The sequence below is a fragment of the Girardinichthys multiradiatus genome, chromosome 13 (assembly GCF_021462225.1).
Source record: "Girardinichthys multiradiatus isolate DD_20200921_A chromosome 13, DD_fGirMul_XY1, whole genome shotgun sequence".
NCBI classification, from domain to species: Eukaryota; Metazoa; Chordata; class Actinopteri; order Cyprinodontiformes; family Goodeidae; genus Girardinichthys; species Girardinichthys multiradiatus.
Window position 1 is genome coordinate 33,498,501 of NC_061806.1, and position 19,413 is coordinate 33,517,913.

Genomic DNA, 19,413 nt, shown 5'->3' on the forward strand with positions numbered 1-19,413 from the left:
TACAGAAAAACTACACCTTCTTCCTGAGTTTAGTAATGTATTCGGAGTACAGAATATGAGAAGTATCTGAATAAGTGCTGTCTGCCTGTCTGAGGGTCATCTGTTCAGAATGTTCTTGGGGAGCAAGAAAAACTGTTGTAGCTATAATTTTTCCTGCTGTCTTGATCAATCTTAAAATCTGAGCCCTTGATATGACTGGAAAATTACCTTAAAAGGGACACAATGTCCTTTTAAATTCTTCCTTTTCATGCTTAAATCATTCAGTTGTGGTCTATATAAAGTGGAACTGCAATGCTTTGGTCTGAACTTGCTGTTGTAGCTCGACAGGCTTCTCTTTTACCCCTGTTCTGAGGTGCATCTGAGAGCAACTCATTTTGGTGTGGTCTCTTTAAATGCTGTGAAGGCGCTTCGCACCTGGCCCCCCCCCCCACAGGTCAAGGTGCAAGGTGCGCTCCACTTTAACTTGTTCGGCCATTTTTGTAGTTTGATAATAGAGATACAATTATCTAGCTGCGCCGAAACAAGTCAAAAACAACAATGCAAAACTTTTTATGTAATAATAATATTCAAAGCACGCAGTACAGTTCTGTCCTCAAGGAGCAAAAAGCAGCACACAGTACTAACATAACAGAAGGCAAGTTGCTACTGCTATCAACACAATGGCCAGGATGTCATATCAATACACAATAAATTCATGTCAAGAATAACGTTGTTGTCATTTTAGTATTTCCAGCTCACCGCTTTGCTGTGTCCCTTGTTTCCATTGACAGAAGGAACCGACCCTTTAATCAGGTGAAGTCTTTCAGCAAATCCTTCTTGATAGTGGTGGAGGTTGCTGAAGACTTTTTCATTTCCCCACTAATGTGGGAACATTTCCATGAAAAATTCATTTAACCAGGCACTTTGAAGAGGTTCTGATGCTGGGGGACGGTGTAATAAATTGTGTGGGTTAATACATCCAACAATCAAACATTTAGACTTATCCATTGCAGCATCGGCATACTTGAGCTTGGACTACAAAATCACAGCGATAAATAAAAATGTCCGATACGTGAATTGGTCAGCCGGAAGTCCATGACCTTGTTTAGGAGTTCTGCAGCAAATACTGTGACGTAACAGTTCAAAAAAATGTAACAGAGTATAGAGAAAACTGAACGGACTGAAAAATATGACCCAAACAGAATATAAGTATATCTATGCAGCACCTGGAGAGACTAAATTCAACTTTTGTGCACTCCTGCAGAGGCCAAGTACACAACAAAATGCATTTTAGGGCAAAACAAATTTTGCATGCACCTGGAGGTGATCCCCAACCTAGGATCCACCGGCATTTCCACTTTCTTTTCTGTTTTAATGTGGAGTTGGTGAGCATCACACCAATTTACACACTTGTCCAATCCCAACATATGGCTTCTTGAGTTGCAATCAGTCTTTAACAGACAGTGAGAGTATGAACGTGTCATTTTATTTGCATTATTTGCATTTATTTTATGCATTTCACCCACATGTTGTCCCTATTGTTTTAGATTTTTGGACGGACCTTCTCTATTTTGGATTTCAGTTGCTCTCGTGATTTTTCAGTTTTTGAAAAGGTGACTTTTTTATAAAACATTTTATCTGCCTCTATCTGCCTGGATTTGGATTTGAATCCACATATTATAATGTTTGAACGCTTTATTGCAGCAGAATTACATGACTAAATGCATGTCTAATAGCAGTTTAATAAAATGAACAAAACATGCTTATTTTAATCTAAAATTAAAGTAGTCGGAGTTGTCTTTCGTTTAAATGTTTATTTCAATTCCATGGAGGTGCATGGTGTCAACTGAAATGTGTTTAAAAGTATTATAATTGGAAGGTAAACAACCTAATTGAACTCAATTAGGGGTTTTTCTGCAACGATGGAAAAAGATAATGAAACACCGACACAATGTGCAGCTTGAGATCATCTAAAAATATAGTGTGATTCACAGTTCCACAGTACTCTGTATGTAAAAACACTTCATAACTGCAAAAATATTTACCAGCATGATGTGTTTAAATGTTTAGCTATCATAAAAGCTCAATAAAAAAGAGACTAAATTTAAATCAAGGCTTTTATTCACAGGTAAGTTATAGCGTAGTAGATATTTCTGGTGTTACATGTTGGGTTTTTTAATTGTGGCTAAATTTCTACAACTTAGAGAACGTTTTCTCTGAGAAACTTGTTAATTTATTATTTTAACTACAGCAGATTCAAAGAAAAATGCAAACTGAGCTATAAAAGTGGAAATGAAGGGCTTTACTTTAAAATGTCTATTTTAGTTAATTATTTCTGAAAGGTTTAATAAAGCTACTCACATGGGGAAATATGATAAAGGAGACCAGAAAAAGACGGAGCATTGCAGAGAAAAAAAAAAGAGAAACCAGGTGACATTTTCCTTTCTTGTATCTGTAGCAGCAGCGAGACACAAAAACAAAGCCATGTTCAGTCCTCAGACGTATACAGTGTCATTAAACGCAGCTTTTTATGAAATCCAAATTTAATACTGTTGTCAGAGCAGAACAGAGGAGACAAGTGCTGCTGCGTCTCAGAATAACTATATTCTTTACAAAAAACAAACTTAAGTGACACAAGAGCTCTGAGACGTAATTTTCATCTTTTTAATATCAGGATGCAGTCGCTGTGTTGTTCCCACAAGGCTCTTCAGCACATTCTCCTAAAGTACCTTTGACTGTGTTTTTTTGTCGTTCTTTCTTTAAGCCTAATTAAATCAAAACAAAACTCAATTAAACGTGAAACAAAAATTAGACAGGGAATGTGACGTTGGATAAGCCACTTTGCTTCTGTGTCTGCCCCACTGAGGACATCTTCAACTTAAGCATCAAACATGATCTTTGTTTTTTTTACAGTGTATTTGCTCCTGTTTTAAACCAATTCTGAAAACTAATCTATTCATTGCAACGTTTTGGTGACACCAGGCATGCAACGGACCGTTTTCAAAATGAAAAGCAGGATTTTTTTTGTTTAGTTTAATTTAATTGTATTTTATTGTAAGCCAAAACTACTTATATTCTCTCGGTTCTGTTTGCAGTGATTAAATGGAACCGTAGTACCAGAAAAGGTTGACAAGAATATTTACTGTGTTTGGAGTCTCATGAATATGTGATTAAGCGCTACCCCCTGATCACACAATTCGGTCAGAAGTTTATATACTCATCATAGATCTAAATGTCATATAAAGTTTGTGCTACTAGGATCGTTCGAGCCAGAAGTTTGATCACTCTTTTTGGCAAATTGGTGTAGGCCATTTGAGTGGTTTGGTTTCATGGCATAGATCCATTTTATACGCTTAGTCCAAAAAATTCCAATAGGGCTCAGGTGCAAGCTTTGAGAAAGCTATTCCAGAAACCTAATGCCATGTTTGTTGTGTTTGGCATCATTATTTGTTTGGGACTGCGACTGCATCTAAATTAGAACCATCGGACCCAAACTATCACCGTCACATGAAAGGGAATTGGTAAGGATGTTGTGAAATAACCCGGAAACCACCAAGACTCAAACCCTGTGGTTCTACAGTTCCATGGCCGGAGAGGTTACTGATGTCCCTGCTCCAAAACATACACCATCATGCTCTGCTGAAATTTGCAGCCAACAAGCCAAATGCTGAGACAAACAGGGAGCTGTTTTGCTTGCATGAAAAGAATAATGTTTAAAATCAAGGTGAGGCTTTTAAAACAAACCAGATGTCAAGCATGGTGGTGATAGCATCATAGTGAAGGTCCGTTTTGCTGCCATCACAATGTGCATGGACTATTGGAGGAGGGTCTTCACCTCCAATTTCACCTACTTCTCCTCAGATCTTCAGCTAACTGAAATCGTGTTGTAAATCCACAGACGTTAGTTAAAGTGACAGGGTTTGTTCCCTTTTCTTTAAAGTTTTTCTACATAACCTTGCCCATCAGTTATCATAATTATGCTCTTTTATAGCAACTAACGCTCCAGAAGTTTCATTGACTCCATTTCAAATGTCATCATCTACTATCGCCGAAAAGGGGGCGTGGCCATCTGAGGGAGGATTAATCTGCTCTTGGCAAAGGAACCAGCTGCCACAGAGCCAAATTGTCAGGTCCAAGAACTGAATGTATGTGAAAAAGCAACCATTACATAGAAAATGCTCAAACTAATATTCCAGATTCCTTTAAAAGATTACAACAAAGTCTAGCTCTGTGTCAGGAATAGATAGGTAGAACTGTATAACTTTGTGGAAGTGACAGCTTAGGTTCCTTCACTTGAAGGAGCCAGTTGAGATGATTCAGGCACCTGGAGTATAACATTTACATTTTTGTCCAGTTGGATGGAAACTGAACAAGGACTCGGAGGAGAGATTATATCTCCCAGCTGGGTTGGAAGGATACCACACCCTTAAAATCAATTAAATACATTGTGAATGTCAGAAAAATTCATTGTATATTTAAAATGATCTGTTAACCTGGTCATATTTGCTGTTTCAGTGGAGACACTGATATTAGGGATCATCTAAAGTGATTGAATTGTAAGGTTGTTCCAATCTAAACAGCAACTCTTAAGGAGAAAGAGAAGAAACAAAATCTCACTGAGCGCTGAGAAAATGTTGGCATGTTGGGGTTTTCATAACTAACAGGTGTATCTACAGACATTCAGCCAATTGTTGGTTGAAATGTTTGCCGTAGTTTTCTTTTCAGTCTCCGAATCAGAATTACAAGTCTGTCAGTTTTCCAGAACCATTCTCTGTAATTACTGTCTAAACATCATGTTGTGGACACAGTAGACATTTAAACCTGGTTACACAGAGAAAGTGAGAAGTAATTCTTGTTCTCCTTTGTCGCATGTAGCTTCTCTGCAATCTCTGTCCAAAACAAAAGACACTTGCTCTGATATAGCCTGAGAGTATAATTGATTTAGCATTTTTGTTTCTTTTAAAAAGATTTGTCAAAAGAAAACAGATTTTTAAATCCCTCTTCAGTTCTTTATTCTGCATAACAGATGTAATGATTTGTTTAGCCTCCTCTGTAATTGATTTTCTTTATTTTTTAATCTCTTTGATTTAAGAAATAGAAATAATTATGTTTAACTTTTAATTAGACTGCTTTTTCATCTAAATTATTAGTTCAGTTCAACTTTTCTTCTTGTTGGGGCTCTTTATGTGTAATAAATAACATTCATTTTCTATAAAAAATGTGTTGCCCAGATCACAAACTATTACACACTTTTTCATGAGAAAAAGTGAAGATGTAAGGTTGGGTGAAATGTTGTATGTTTGTATGTTGTATGAGCTTTCAACTAGAGCTGAGAGGTCAGAACAGAGAGACAGAAAATAACAACACCAGCAGTGCTTTCTATGAGAAGGAAATATGAAACATTTTCAAAACTTAACTCAGTAAATGTTTCCATTCAGGAAACATGCACAGCTAAAATTGTGTAGTTCACACAATTAATTCATTTTTGTTGGACCAGCAATATATCTAAAAGTTGCAGGACACCAGCTCTCAAGCACTGGAGTAATGAAGAGAACATGGGGTTAATGGCATCAACTCGATGTTGATCAGCTTGCTTTGACTATTGCAAACTGCAGGCTAAGTAATTTAAATTACAACTATGCTCAATATTCACCTGGACAACAGACTGGAGTGGAGATGCAACTGTGAAGCCGTCTTCAAGAAGAGAGAGTAGACTGTACTTCTTGAGGAAGCTTAGGTTATTTAGATGTTTGAAAAAGGATGCTCCATATCTTCTATAAGTCTGTTGTGGAGAGTGTGATCTCTCGCCATCATCTGCTGGGGAAGCAGCATCAGAGCCAGGGACTTAAAAAAGCTCAAGAAGCTAATAAAGAGGGCTAGTGCTGTTCTGAGGACTCCTCTGGAACCTCTGGAGACCATTGTGCGAAGAAGAATTCTTCATAAAATGAAGAACATTATGGAGAACCCTGAGCATCCTCTTCATCAGATTGTTGTACCACAACAGTGTCTTCAGCCAGAGGCTTCTTCAGATCTGCTGTAAGACAGACGCTACAGGAGATCCTTCCTGCCCACAGCCATCAGCATCTACAACGGCTCTTTGAAGAAACTTGTATAATATCAGTTACGACAAAATTTAATGTCCCTTTGGAATGAATAAAGTACAGCAAGGTCACAACAATCTAATGCTGGAAGTGTTGGATGGCCGTTTTTTGAAAACTTATTAGAATTTTTGCCTTTTATGTTCCCTTGCAGATGTAACTCATATTCAGTGACTTTTGTGCACCTACAATTTACCTTGAGAAAAAGGTTAACCATAAACAGATCATAAATCATCATCATAAATAATTAACAATACTGAAAAATTTGGAATAGAATCCTGAGAGGTATAGAAGTCTTAGTGGATAAAAATCGGAGGAGGGAGGTTTAATGCAACTATAAGTAAGAAAGACATTTCTTAAAAGTAGGTGTGGAAAAACAGTACAGAAAGTGTCAAGAGGATGTGTAGACCCATAAATACACAAGGAAGGAAGGTTAACGAGGCTCAGCTGAAAACTGTCAGGCAGTTAAATGTGAGAAGCGTGGATGAGGAGTGAAGGGAAGAACTAAAATTGGAAACAAACACATTATTAAAAAGAAACAGAAAAAGGTGGACAGAAACCCAGTTAACAGAAAAAGGAAAACACCTGAAAACAGAACAAAGTAAGCACTTATAAAACACTCAAGTAACTTTATGGTTCCAACTTTTGCAAGATTGCATCTTAAATCTGGTTTAAAATATGTTGGATTTATTTTTAGAGAGGTGTTTTTCCAGGATAGGATGTGCATGATAAGTAATTCAAGGAAGTGAGAAGAGAATGTTATTTTTGTAGTCAAAGTATGACGTTTTTACACAACACAGGGAGAAACGAGTAACAGATTTACAATTGCTCACAAGCATTTTAGTTGTTGCTTCTGCAAGTATCTTTAAACCAGTGAGGGAATGTACTGTAGTAAATGTAAGTCATCACTAAACGGGTCCAAACAGTCTAATTTGGTGAGGCTGAAAATAAACCGTTTGGCAGAAAACAAAGTAGATTTTGGTGTTGATGAGTTCAGCTGTCTCTAAATTTATTTTATCTTTATCTTTGTGTTGATCTTTTCCTGCTGGTAAATAAACTGAATGTGCCACACCCAGAGTTTACTTAGATTAAAGTGTCCTTCCTCCAAAAGCTTTAATTAATTTAGGTGCAGAGAGTTGTCTAATATTACACAGAGATGGTCAGTGTTTCCCCAAGCACCCTGTTTGAATGAATGGCTCATTGGGAACTACTTGCAGAACTTAGAGACAGGATAAAGATATGATTTTTAGCTACTGCAGCCAGGTTAAATGGAGCAGAACCATGTGTAAAATATGCAGCAGTCCCAGAGCATGGAAACTATTCTCCTCTGATCTACATCAACCTATTCCAATGCCTTTGGTCTCTTTTAATGCATGTAACAAACAATACAATTCTGGACTAACTATATTAAAAGTACTCAATTTATCAAACGAAACTGTATGTGATGGAACTGAATTCATAAAACACCAAAACCCGCTGAACGCTTTTCTAAAAGGTTTTGGCTAGGTTTTCCTTAACGATGGTTGCAACAGGCTGGAAACTAAAGGGAAATTTTCCACCCGTTTATTATCAGCTGACTTTGGGCTGTTCACTGTCGTTCCTCTTCTTGGCTGCTTCTAGCTCCGTGGTTCTCAGTCTAAATCCTCAGATCCCACTGAGCTTCATGTTTTAGATGTGACTCTTTTCTGGCGCACCTTATTTAAATGATTTAATTACCTTCTTCAAGCCAACAAGAGCTGCTGTAGCACGTTGATCACCCATATCTTTAAGTCAAGAGTGTAGCAGTGGGGAAACACCAGAACACAGAGTCGTCACCTGACGCAATAAAACAAAAATAAAAAATAGACTGCAGATAATTTAAACTGATCAAAAACCATCTTAAAACATTCTGAAAATTGCTTTTTGTTTTACAGTTGGAAGGTTTGATCAACTTTGTGCTTAAATTTTAATTATAAAATTATGTTTTTTCACAACTCTGGATTTAAATGGTCTGTTGGTATTCAGGACGCACGAGGAGGGGGCAATGAGTTGGGACCACTTTTAGAGATAACTCTCCCTGTGGTAATGATGGTAAAATGTCAAGACACATGAGTTGTACAGCAGTGCATTACAGAATCTCTTTTATTCAGCTTTACCTTAACTATAATGATGTGTAGAGCAGCTAGCGGCAAGCTATGCTTTTTTTTTTTTGTTGTTTTCCAAGCTAGAAGCAGCAAGTTCATGAGAGAAAATGCATTAAAGAGCCACTTCCAGGCAGACTGACAAGTGGGTCAGTGTGACATATTAAGTAGCAGAAGTACACAGAATCACATCTTGCGTACCTCCACCTGGCATCAAAACTCATATCCAACGTCCATCAAACAACAGTGGGTGCCACAGGAGAAACAGAAATCTCAGAGGCAGCTTGAAGACACCACAGCCTCATACGACGATTCAAACTGACAAAGGAGCCGTTGTCCTGCTGCTTTCATGACTCTGGTGTTTGTGAGCCCGCAGGCAGGTTGTCAGACGCACAACAGCACCGAGACGTATTGAAATCTGCAGCTTATCTGATAATGAACGCAGAGCCACGCAGTTTCTGCGCTCATAATAAAATACTAGTTTGGGGATGTCATTGTTACATGATGTAAAAGTGACAAATGGAGGAGAAAAGCAGCTCTGACAGCTTGTTGTGTTGCTGGATAATTGTTTGTTTTGACAAGATGATAAATTAACAGTTTTCTATGAAATGTTTATTTTTGGATGTCAGGAGAAAAGCTTGTTGTGTATAGGTCACGTAGGAACTTTCTTGTGATCACAAGCAAACAAAGTAACAAAGACGGTTGATTTGAGTTTTAAAGGAGCTGAGAGTTTTTCTTTTACAACCTCTTTCCTATTTTTATTTTTAAGCATTTTTCTCAAGCTTAAAATAATGAAAAGTATATATATATATTTTTTTATACTCTTAAATGCATAAAACGTTCAGAATTTGTATTTTACAAGTGGGAAAGAAATCTACAAAAGTGAGAGCAAATACAAGTGTGTAGTAGTACCACTGTTTAAACAGATCCTAAAATCCTAGATGAAATATAAAGATGGCACTAAGCAATTTTAGGACATAAAGCCATAAGTCAAAAATCCATTAAATAAGGAAAAGGAAAAAAGACTTTAATATTAATGAAGAGAAATTAGTTTTTAGGGGCTTCATCACAGCCATAAAATATATTGTCACACTTTTAAGAGGCACTTTTCCCCAACTTGTCTGTTGTGTTTAGTCCAATTTTTGCTTTGTTTTGGATTCATTCTGGTTTCAGTGTTTGAGCAACAATTTCTTTCGAAATTTCTCCACTCGTTGGTATGTAAACTTTCTCAGAAAATCTTTTATTTAATCACTTTTTTTGTGAAATGTGCTGAAGTGCAACACACATTGTCTTGGAAAGTAGTTATACTCATTGAACTTGTTCACATTTTGTCATGTTACATATATATTCTAACTGCAAACCTGCCAAGATGTGTCTGACCAACTAAAGTGAAAGGTTGGGAAAGAAGAGAATCAGAGAAGACTTGGAAGAAGGTAGTTTGGCCAGTTGAAACAAAAGGTGAACTTAGTTTTTTGCATGCTGTTTAAAAAAAATGTGTAGCAGAAAACAAACACTGCATGTCATACATTAACTCAGTCATGGCAGATGTTGGTGGCTGCCTCTTGCTGTGGAGATGCTCTTCTTCCACGATGACCGGGAAACTGATGGGAAGATGGATGGCACTAACAGGGCCTTGTCCTGGAAGAAAACCTGTCAGTGGGTTGGAAAATCAAGACTGGGGTGAGGAACCTTACAGCAGGATGACAACCCTGAACATACAGCTAGAGCGACTGTGGAATGGTTTGCATCAAAGTATTTACATTTGTTAGAATGGTCCAGTCAATGTCCAGACCCAAAGCCACTTGATACTGTGTGGCAAGACATGAAAATTGCCGTTCAATCCCTATGAACTTCTCCCTAACTCCACTCTGACCCCAAACAGGTAATAAGACATTCTGTATATTATATAATAATCAGATGTGAACAGACATCTATGGTTATTAATTGAATGCATAACTTTTTACGATCAACCAAGATGGCGCCGACGATGGCAGCCTCGAAGCTTCGCTCTCTCTTTGTTTCTGTATTTTGTGTGTTTTTATGTTTTTCGAGCCACAGTTCTGTGGTGTCGGGCCATAATCCTGTGGTCTCATTCAGTAGAGAGGAACGTCTCAACATCAGAGAGTCCTCTCTTGGGATTTTTTCACCATCTTTCATCGATCCGAAGTTCACTGAGCTCCTGGCGAGCGGAGCTGCGGCTCTAAATGGGATCCTGCGCCGAAAGCGTCGAAGGGGAAACCGTGCTGGCGCGCTGGTAAAGCTCCACAAAAGAAGACTTCGCACACCACTGCCTTCAATCCACCTGGCAAATGTCCGCTTCTAAACAACAAGATGGACGAGCTGCTTCTTCTCACCAGTAAAAACACAGACCTCCGTGGATCAGCAGTTCTCTGCTTCACCGAGACATGGCTGAGTGAAAACATCCCGGACCGCGCACTGCTGATGCCGGGCTTCCAGCTGCTCAGAGCGGATCACAGCGCGGAGCTATCGGGGAAGAGGCGAGGAGGCAGAATATCCTTTTATATAAATGAAGGTTGGTGCAGAGACATAAATGTGCTGGGGAAAACATGTAGCCCGGATCTGGAGTCATTTTCCATAATCTGTAAACTGCTTTATTCACCGAGAGAGTTTTCCTCATTTATAATAATCGGCTCATATTTTCCACCGCATGGCTGCACTTTTGCTGCTGAAAAACATCTTGCTGAGCTGATTACAGACGTGGAGAAAAAATACACGGACTCTTTCATTATAATACTGGGAGATTTTAACAGAGCAAACCTCTCCAATGAACTCCCCAAATACAGACAGCATATTAAATGTCCCACCAGAGACAAAAACACACTGGACCATTGTTACACAGCTTTAAAGGACTCATATCATGCTGTTACCAGGGCTGCTCTGGGTTTTTTGGATCATTATCTAATCCACCTCATCCCAACCTACAGACAGAGACTAAGAGCTTCCAAACCCAAGGTTCACACTGTTAAGAAGTGGACTGAGGAATCAAAGCAGATGCTACAGGCCTGCTTTGAATGCACAGACTGGACTGTTTTTGAAACTTCATCCACTGACTTAAACCAACTAACTGATGTGGTGACATCATACATCAGTTTCTGTGAGGACATGTGTGTGCAGACCAAGACCTTCTGCACCTTTGGGAACAATAAGCCATGGTTTACTCCACACCTCAGGAACCTGCACAAGGAAAAGGAAGAAGCTCACAGCAGTGGAGATTGGGTGTGATACAGGCAGGCCAGGAACAAACTAACAAAAGAGATCAAAGCAGCTAAGAGAAGCTACAGTGAGAAGCTTAAGAACAGCCTTTCTACTGGTGACACTTCAGCTGTATGGACTGGTCTGAGAAACCTGACTGCCTATAGGAGCCCCTCCACCCATCCTGAACAGAGTCGTCTCCTGGCCAACCGTCTGAATGGCTTCTACTGCAGACATGACAAGAAGCCATTTACACCTCAAACCATCTCCTCCACATTCCATTCAGGAACAAGTTCCTCCCACAAAGCTACCAACCCCCTACCTTCAGATCCTCTGCCTGCACTAAAGATCTCAGAGGAAGATGTAAATAGGCTCTTTCAGCGCATGAAGACAAAGAAAGCTGAAGGACCTGATAACGTCTCCCCATCATGCCTGAAAGCCTGTGCAAATCAACTCGCTCTGATCTTCACAAGGATCTTCAACAAGTCACTGGAGAAATGTGAGGTCCCCTCCTGCCTCAAACGATCCACCATCATCCCGGTTCCCAAGAAACCCACCATCGTAGGATTAAATGACTACAGGCCTGTAGCCCTGACGTCTGTGGTCATGAAATCCTTTGAGCGGCTGGTGTTGAAGCACCTGAAAGACATCACAGGCCCCCTGCTGGACCCCCTGCAGTTTGCTTATCGAGCAAACAGGTCGGCAGATGATGCTGTTAACTTAGGTCTACACTTCATCCTGCAACACCTCGACCGTCATAGGACGTACGCCAGGATCCTGTTTGTAGACTTCAGCTCGGCCTTCAACACCATCATACCAGACTTCCTCCACCAGAAGCTCAACCAGCTCAACATCCCAGCCTCCACCTGTCAGTGGATCAACAGCTTCCTGACGGGCGGACAGCAGAAGGTGAGACTGGGGAGCATCTTCTCCTGAACCAGATCAATAAGTACTGGTGCCCCCAAGGGGTGTGTTCTACCCCCACTCCTCTTCTCCCTGTACACAAATGACTGCACCTCATCAGACTCGTCCGTGAAACTCCTTAAGTTTGCAGACGACACCACTGTCATTGGACTGATCCAGGACGGTGATGAGTCTGCATACAGACAGCAGGTGGATCGGCTGGTCCACTGGTGCGGTCAGAACTACCTTGAACTGAACCCACTCAAGACTATGGAAATGGTGGTGGACTTTCGGAGAACACCACCCCCATACACCCCCCTCACCATCCTCAACAACACTGTATCGGCTGTGGACCACTTCAGGTTCTTAGGAACCACCATCTCTGAGATGGTCTTCACACATAGACAATGTTCGAAAGAAGGCCCAGCAGAGACTGTACTTCCTGAGGCAACTCAAGAAGTTCAACCTTCCACAGGAGCTGCTGGTCATCTTCTACACTGCCATCATTCAGTCTGTCCTGTCTTCATCCATCTTAGTGTGGTTTGGCTCATCCACAAAACAGGACAGGTGCAGACTGCAACGAATAATCAGGACTGCAGAGAGAATAATCAGGGCTTACCTTCCCTCCATCCAGGACTTATACAGGTCTAGGGTCAGGAAAAGAGCTGCTAAAATCTCTGCAGACCCCACACACCCTGCACATAAACTGTTTAGAGTTTTACCTTCAGGCCGTCGCTACAGAGCACTGTTCACTAAAACCAGTTTCTTCCCCCAGGCTGTTTCTCTGTTGAACATTCAATAGAGTACAGAACAACAGCATACAGATGTTGCAAATGCACCATTTTATTATATATGTGTATATTGTACATTGTAAATTTGTATATTCTGTAATGCAAAAACAGAACAAAAGAGCAAAGTGTACCGGAGTCAAATTCCTTGTTTGTATGTACGAACTTGGCAATAAAGCTGATTCTGATTTATGTTTAAGATCCCAGACTGCAGAGGATATAAAAGAGCTTGCAGTATATCCATCCATCCATTTTCTTTACCCAGTACAGGGTCACTGGGGAGCTGGTGCGCATCTCCAGTGGTCCCGGGTGAGATGTACACCCTGGGCAGGTCGCAGGTCCATCACACGGCTTTGCCGCATCGTTAGGGTTTGAAAACTTTTGTATTGTACAGACATCACTCATGTCTGCTCTAAGTGGCTTTTCCCTCCTATATGCCATAGAAAGGGATATGGGGGAGACGAGTGAATTATGCTTTTATCAGCAACATCTAGGGGCTGCTCGTACAAAGTCCTCATTCCCTCTCTGTTTAAAATCAAGACACATGAACCCTAACCTTTCTGACCTCATGCACACACACACACACCCTGAATGTTTGTTGAACTGTGTGTGAACCAGCATGTATAAATAAAGAGAGAGGGGTGCCAACACTTTGTAGATTTGCGCTGCAAAGTGTGAGCTACCTCTTGCGCAAGAAAAGAACAGAGACTGTGTGTCATTACTTCTTTCCTCTGAGTTGACTAATTAATACCTAACAAGTTTAATGACATGAAGTGCGTCAAAGCATCCTAAAATACAGTGCCATCATGGCTGCTTTTCTGAGGTATTTTTGGTTCAATTTCTTTTTTCCAATCAGTGTTCTGCTGCTCTGTCAAAGGTGTGTGTGTGTGTGTGTATAAAGTACTGTGCAAAAGTTTTAGGCAGGTGTGAAAAAATGCTGTAAAGAAAGAATGCTTTCAGAAATATACAGTGCCTTGCGAAAGTACTCGGGGCCCCCTTGAACTAGTCAACCTCTTGCCACATTTCAAGCTTCAAACATAAAGATATAAAATTAATTTTTTTTGTGAAGAATCAACAACAAGTGGGACACAATCGTGAAGTGGAATGAAATTTATTGGATGTGTCAAACTTTTAACAAATAAAATACTGAAAAGTGGTGCGTGCAATATTATTCGGCCCCCTTGCATTAATACTTTGTAGCGTCACCCTTTGCTGCAATTACAGCTGCAAGTCGCTTGGGGTATGTCTCTATCAGTTTTGCCCATTCTTCCTTGCAAAACAGCTGGAGCTCAGTGAGGTTGGATGGAGAGCGTTCGTGAACAGCAGTCTTCAGCTCTTTCCACAGATTCTCAATTGGATTCAGGTCTGGACTTTGACTTGGCCGTTCCAACACCTGGATACGTTTATTTGTGAATTATTCCATTGTAGATTTGGCTTTATGTTTTAGATCATTGTCTTGTTGGAAGATAAATCTCCGTCCCAGTCTCAGGTCTCTTGCAGACTCCAACAGGTTTTCTTCCAGAATGGTCCTGTATTTGGCCCCATCCATCTTCCCGTCAATTTTGACCATCTTCCCTGTCCCTGCTGACGAAAAGCAGGCCCAAACCATGATGCTGCCACCACCATGTTTGACAGTGGGGATGGTGTGTTCAGCGTGATGAGCTGTGTTGCTTTTACGCCAAACATATCATTTTGCATTGTGGCCAAACAGTTGGATTTTGGTTTCATCTGACCAGAGCACCTTCTTCCACATGTTTGGTATGTCTCCCAGGTGGCTTGTGACAAACTTTAAACAAGACTTTTTATGGATATCTTTGAGAAATGGCTTTCTTCTTGCCACTCTTCCATAAAGGCCAGATTTGTGCAGTGTACGGCTGATTGTTGTCCTATGGACAGACTCTCCCACCTCAGCTGTAGATCTCTGCAGTTCATCCAGAGTGATCATGGGCCTCTTGGCTGCATCTCTGATCAGTCTTCTCCTTGTTCGAGATGAAAGTTTAGAGGGACAGCCAGGTCTTGGTAGATCTGCAGTGGTCTGATACTCCTTCCATTTCAATATGATTGCTTGCACAATGCTCCTTGGGATGTTTAAAGCTTGGGAAATCTTTTTGTATCCAAATCCGGCTTTAAACGTCTCCACAACAGTATCTCGGACCTGCCTGGTGTGTTCCTTGGTCTTCATGATGCTCTCTGCGCTTTGAACAGAACCCTGAGACTATCACAGAGCAGGTGCATTTATACGGAGACTTGATTACACACAGGTGGATTCTATTTATCATCATCAGTCATTTGGGACAACATTGGATCATTCAGAGATCCTCACTGAACTTCTGGAGTGAGTTTGCTGCACTGAAAGTAAAGGGGCTGAATAATATTGCACGCCCCACTTTTCAATTTTCTATTTGTTAAAAAAGTTTGACACATCCAATAAATTTCATTCCATTTCACGATTGTGACCCACTTGTTGTTGATTCTTCACAAAAAATTTGAATTTTATATCTTTATGTTTGAAACCTGAAATGTGGCAAGAGGTTAACCAGTTTAACCCCCTTAAACTGGTTAACCTCTTGCCACATTTCAGGTGGCAAGAGTACTTTCGCAAGGCACTGTAAATGTTTATTTTTATCAATTTATAAAATGCTAAGTGAGTGAACCCAAACATATAACCATAGTCATTACGAACTATCTTCAGCGTAAAGAAGAACAAGATTTACTGGAAGTGATGGTAAGGCCCCCACAGAGCCCCAATCTCAGCATCATCGAGTGTGTCTGGGATTACATGAAGAGACAGAAGAGACATCCACAGAAGATCTGTGATTAGTTCTCCAAGATGTTTGGAACAACCTACCAGCCGAGTTCCTTCAAAAACTGTGTGCAAGTCTACCTAGAAGAATGGATGCTGCTTTGAAGGCAAAGGGTGGCAATTTCTCTTTTGTTCATTCACTGCATTTTGTTGACTGAAAATAAATGATTAACACTTCAATTTTTAAAAGCATTCTTTGTTTACAGCATTTTCACACCTGCCTAAAACTTTTGCACAGTACTGTATAAAAGACCTCAAATATTAACATCTTTGTTCATTGGTTTCCTGCACCACTTTCTTTTACAACATGGCTTCAGGAGCACCAAAGTTGGGGAATAATTCTGAAATGGCAGTTTACAAACCAATATCAGAGTCTTTGTTCGCTTTTTATATTTTCTTATTTACGTTATACAGCTTATATTTTCAAGCCAGTAAAGCAGACAGCTTTCCGACAGTTGTGTAGTGGGACACCTTAAATTTGAGCCCAGTATTAATATCTGCTGTGCAAAATAAGTGTTTATTTTTGTTGATGATTAAATGGCTTCACAATTCATCAAGATGGCTCCCAACTCTTCAAAAGGTTCTACAGCTAAGAATGTGATTAATTTTTTTTTTCATCAAAGATAAATAGGCTCATCAAGCAAATAAAGGCACTCATTTTAGTTTCAAGGTAACTGGATTGTATTTGTTTCACTTAGACGCTCTCCTCTAATGACTGATATTTCTTTCTTTTAATTTCCCCAAGTGGAGAGTATTGAGTAGAACCAGCTCGCATGAAATTAAATGTTCAGAATTTTGTTTTTCAAGGCTTTCGACTCTTTGAACATATCAGTTTCTAAACTGTGCTGAATTAAGGGATGGCAACGGTGTAAAGACAAAATAAAATGCTATTAAATGTGAACATCAGTTTTCGGTAAACAAGCTGGGTTAACAGTTGGTGGCTGCACAAGCAATTACAGCTGCAGAGATCATCATGCGAGTCAGTGGCTCAAAAAGCATTTCATTTATAGAAAACAGACAACTTAGGAAAGGCGTCAAAAGTGCTGAGTTTTTTTTTTTCTTATGTCAAAATTGCAAATGTATTTTACTAAAAGAGCTGTTTAAAGAAACGTTCAACCCTTTAAATAATTGGTCCAGTCAGTGCAGATTTTAGGTGATTTGATCAGGGATCTGCTGCCTTTTGCCCCCATGTGGAGCTATTATTATTTTTGCTTGAATCGATACTTTCTGGACCAACCTGTTACCATAGGTAGAAATGTTCTGTGCTGCAAGAACACTAATATACCTCGAACATTTCATGTTTTGTAACATCGCAACAACAATCATTGGGATTTTAGGAGAGATAAACACAAAGTAGAGCATAATTGTGAAGAGGAAGGAAAAAGGATGACTACGTTTTTTGTAATTGATGAAAAAATCTTAAGTGTTTGTATTTGGATTTCACTGCAGTTACAGATACAAGCTTTTTTTTTTTTTTTTTTTTTTTGTTTGGCACTAGTGGCCTTTTTATTTTTCTCAATTTTTTTTAAAGTACACTGACAGGAAATTGAGTGGAGAGAGGGGAAGACATGTGGTAAACCTCAGTGGGCCAGGACTCGAACCTTTGACGGCCACATGGAGGACCAAGGTCTCCGTTACCTGGATCGCATGTTTAACCCCTGTGCCACCGCCGTGCCCAGGTACAAGCTTTCTGCTGTATGTTTCTGCAACCTTTGCATATCTGGAGACTTACATTTTAATCCGTTCTTTGTAAAATAGCTGAAGCTCAGAGAGGAAAAAAGGCTAAATTCTGAACATACATTTTCACATGGTGCCGCGTATTCTAAATTAGATTTAGATTTGGACTTTGACTGGACCATTCTGACACATGAGGGATTTCAGATGATGTCACCGTCCAGCTGGAAGGAAAATTTCTGCCCCAGTCTTGTGTTTTACAGCCAATTTTGTTTTTTATACCAGTATTAGCCTTTTATTTAGTTCCATTCATCTTCCCACCAGCTCCGACCAGCGTTCATGTCCCTGCTAAAGAAAAGCATTATGATGTTTCGTGGTGGAATGTGCAAAGCTTGGCATAGATGTATAACCAAACCCTGCTTTAAACTTCTCAACTGTCTCCCGGTCCCTTTCTGCTGTGTTCCCTGGTCTTCTTGATGCCATTTTTTTAATGAGTGATTTATTTTTTTGGTTATAATATGTCAACATGTGGTGGATAATCTTTTGCAAAAATAAACATGGCAAGCAAAACATTCCTTGACTACATGAAAATAAGAAACTGAAACACTCAAGTGTTTCAGTTTTCTAAAACAACACAAAAAACTTAAAAAACTTCTTTGTCCTGCGTTGTTTATTTCTGACTATTTTGTCAGGAGTAAAATTTCCCTTATCCTCCAATGAAACTATAAGGTAGCAGTGACAATATATTTTCATCTTGTTTTGCACCAGTGACTTCTGTAAAGTGGATGGGTTTTTCTAAAATTAAGTAAAAGCCACTAAATCACAAAAAGTCAATAGTTAATCCCTGCTGACACCTGGTACCCTTCCTGTGTATCAGCGTCTTTTTTAAAAGGACATACGAATACATAAACTAACAAGTGTATTTTCTTCTTTATGCAGTGTTACAAACTGTGAAAACCTAAATGTGTGCTCTTGATGATTTCCTGTTCTGGGACAAGTAGTGGAGCTTTGCAGATGGACCTTTTTGGAAACAAAGATGGTGCTTCATTTCAACAAAGGCCTCAGGGAAATCTGAGGAGATGTGACGACAGCGAACAGGTCATGCAAAACTCACATTAAACACACTCACTGGTGGATACAAATGTAGATTGTACACATCGTACTGTATGTTCTTTGTTAACAGACATAATTGCTGTAACCACAGACACAAAATATCCTTTGGGCTGCTTAAACTGCAGCTTTGAATAGAAAACAGTTTCATGTTGAGCAGATGTTGAGTTTTCTGTCGGGGAGCATGACTACTGATTTTTTGATTTTTTTTTATTCACTCAGAAAGAACTTAATGATAGGTATGGGTGAACCATTTAAACCCATCTATTCCTTGTGAATAGAGTCTAGCAACATATTTTCTTTATAATCTGATTAAACAAAAACTTTTGTAAAGACAGCCTAGTCAAAGAACTTGAAGTGCTTTCTGGAGAGGCAATTTTTTTTAATGTGGGCATTTGTCATATGGTAGTTTAAGAGAAACATTGTTCTGTATGGTCAAACAGTTGTTGGCAAGAAGGACCCAGGTTTGAATCCCATATTGGGGCCTCTCTTTGTGAATTTTGCAGGGTATCCCTCTGTCTGTGTAGGTTCTGATCAGGTTCTCCAGCTTTCTGCCATCATCCAGTATCGTATATGTTGGGTCAATTAACCACTTCAAATTGGCTGCAGGTCTGAATGTATGCATGTATGGTTATTTGACCTTTTCCTCTATGTTGCTCTGTGATGGGCTGGTGAGTTGTCCAGGGTATAAACTGCCTCTCGCTCATTGACTGCTTAAGAGATGC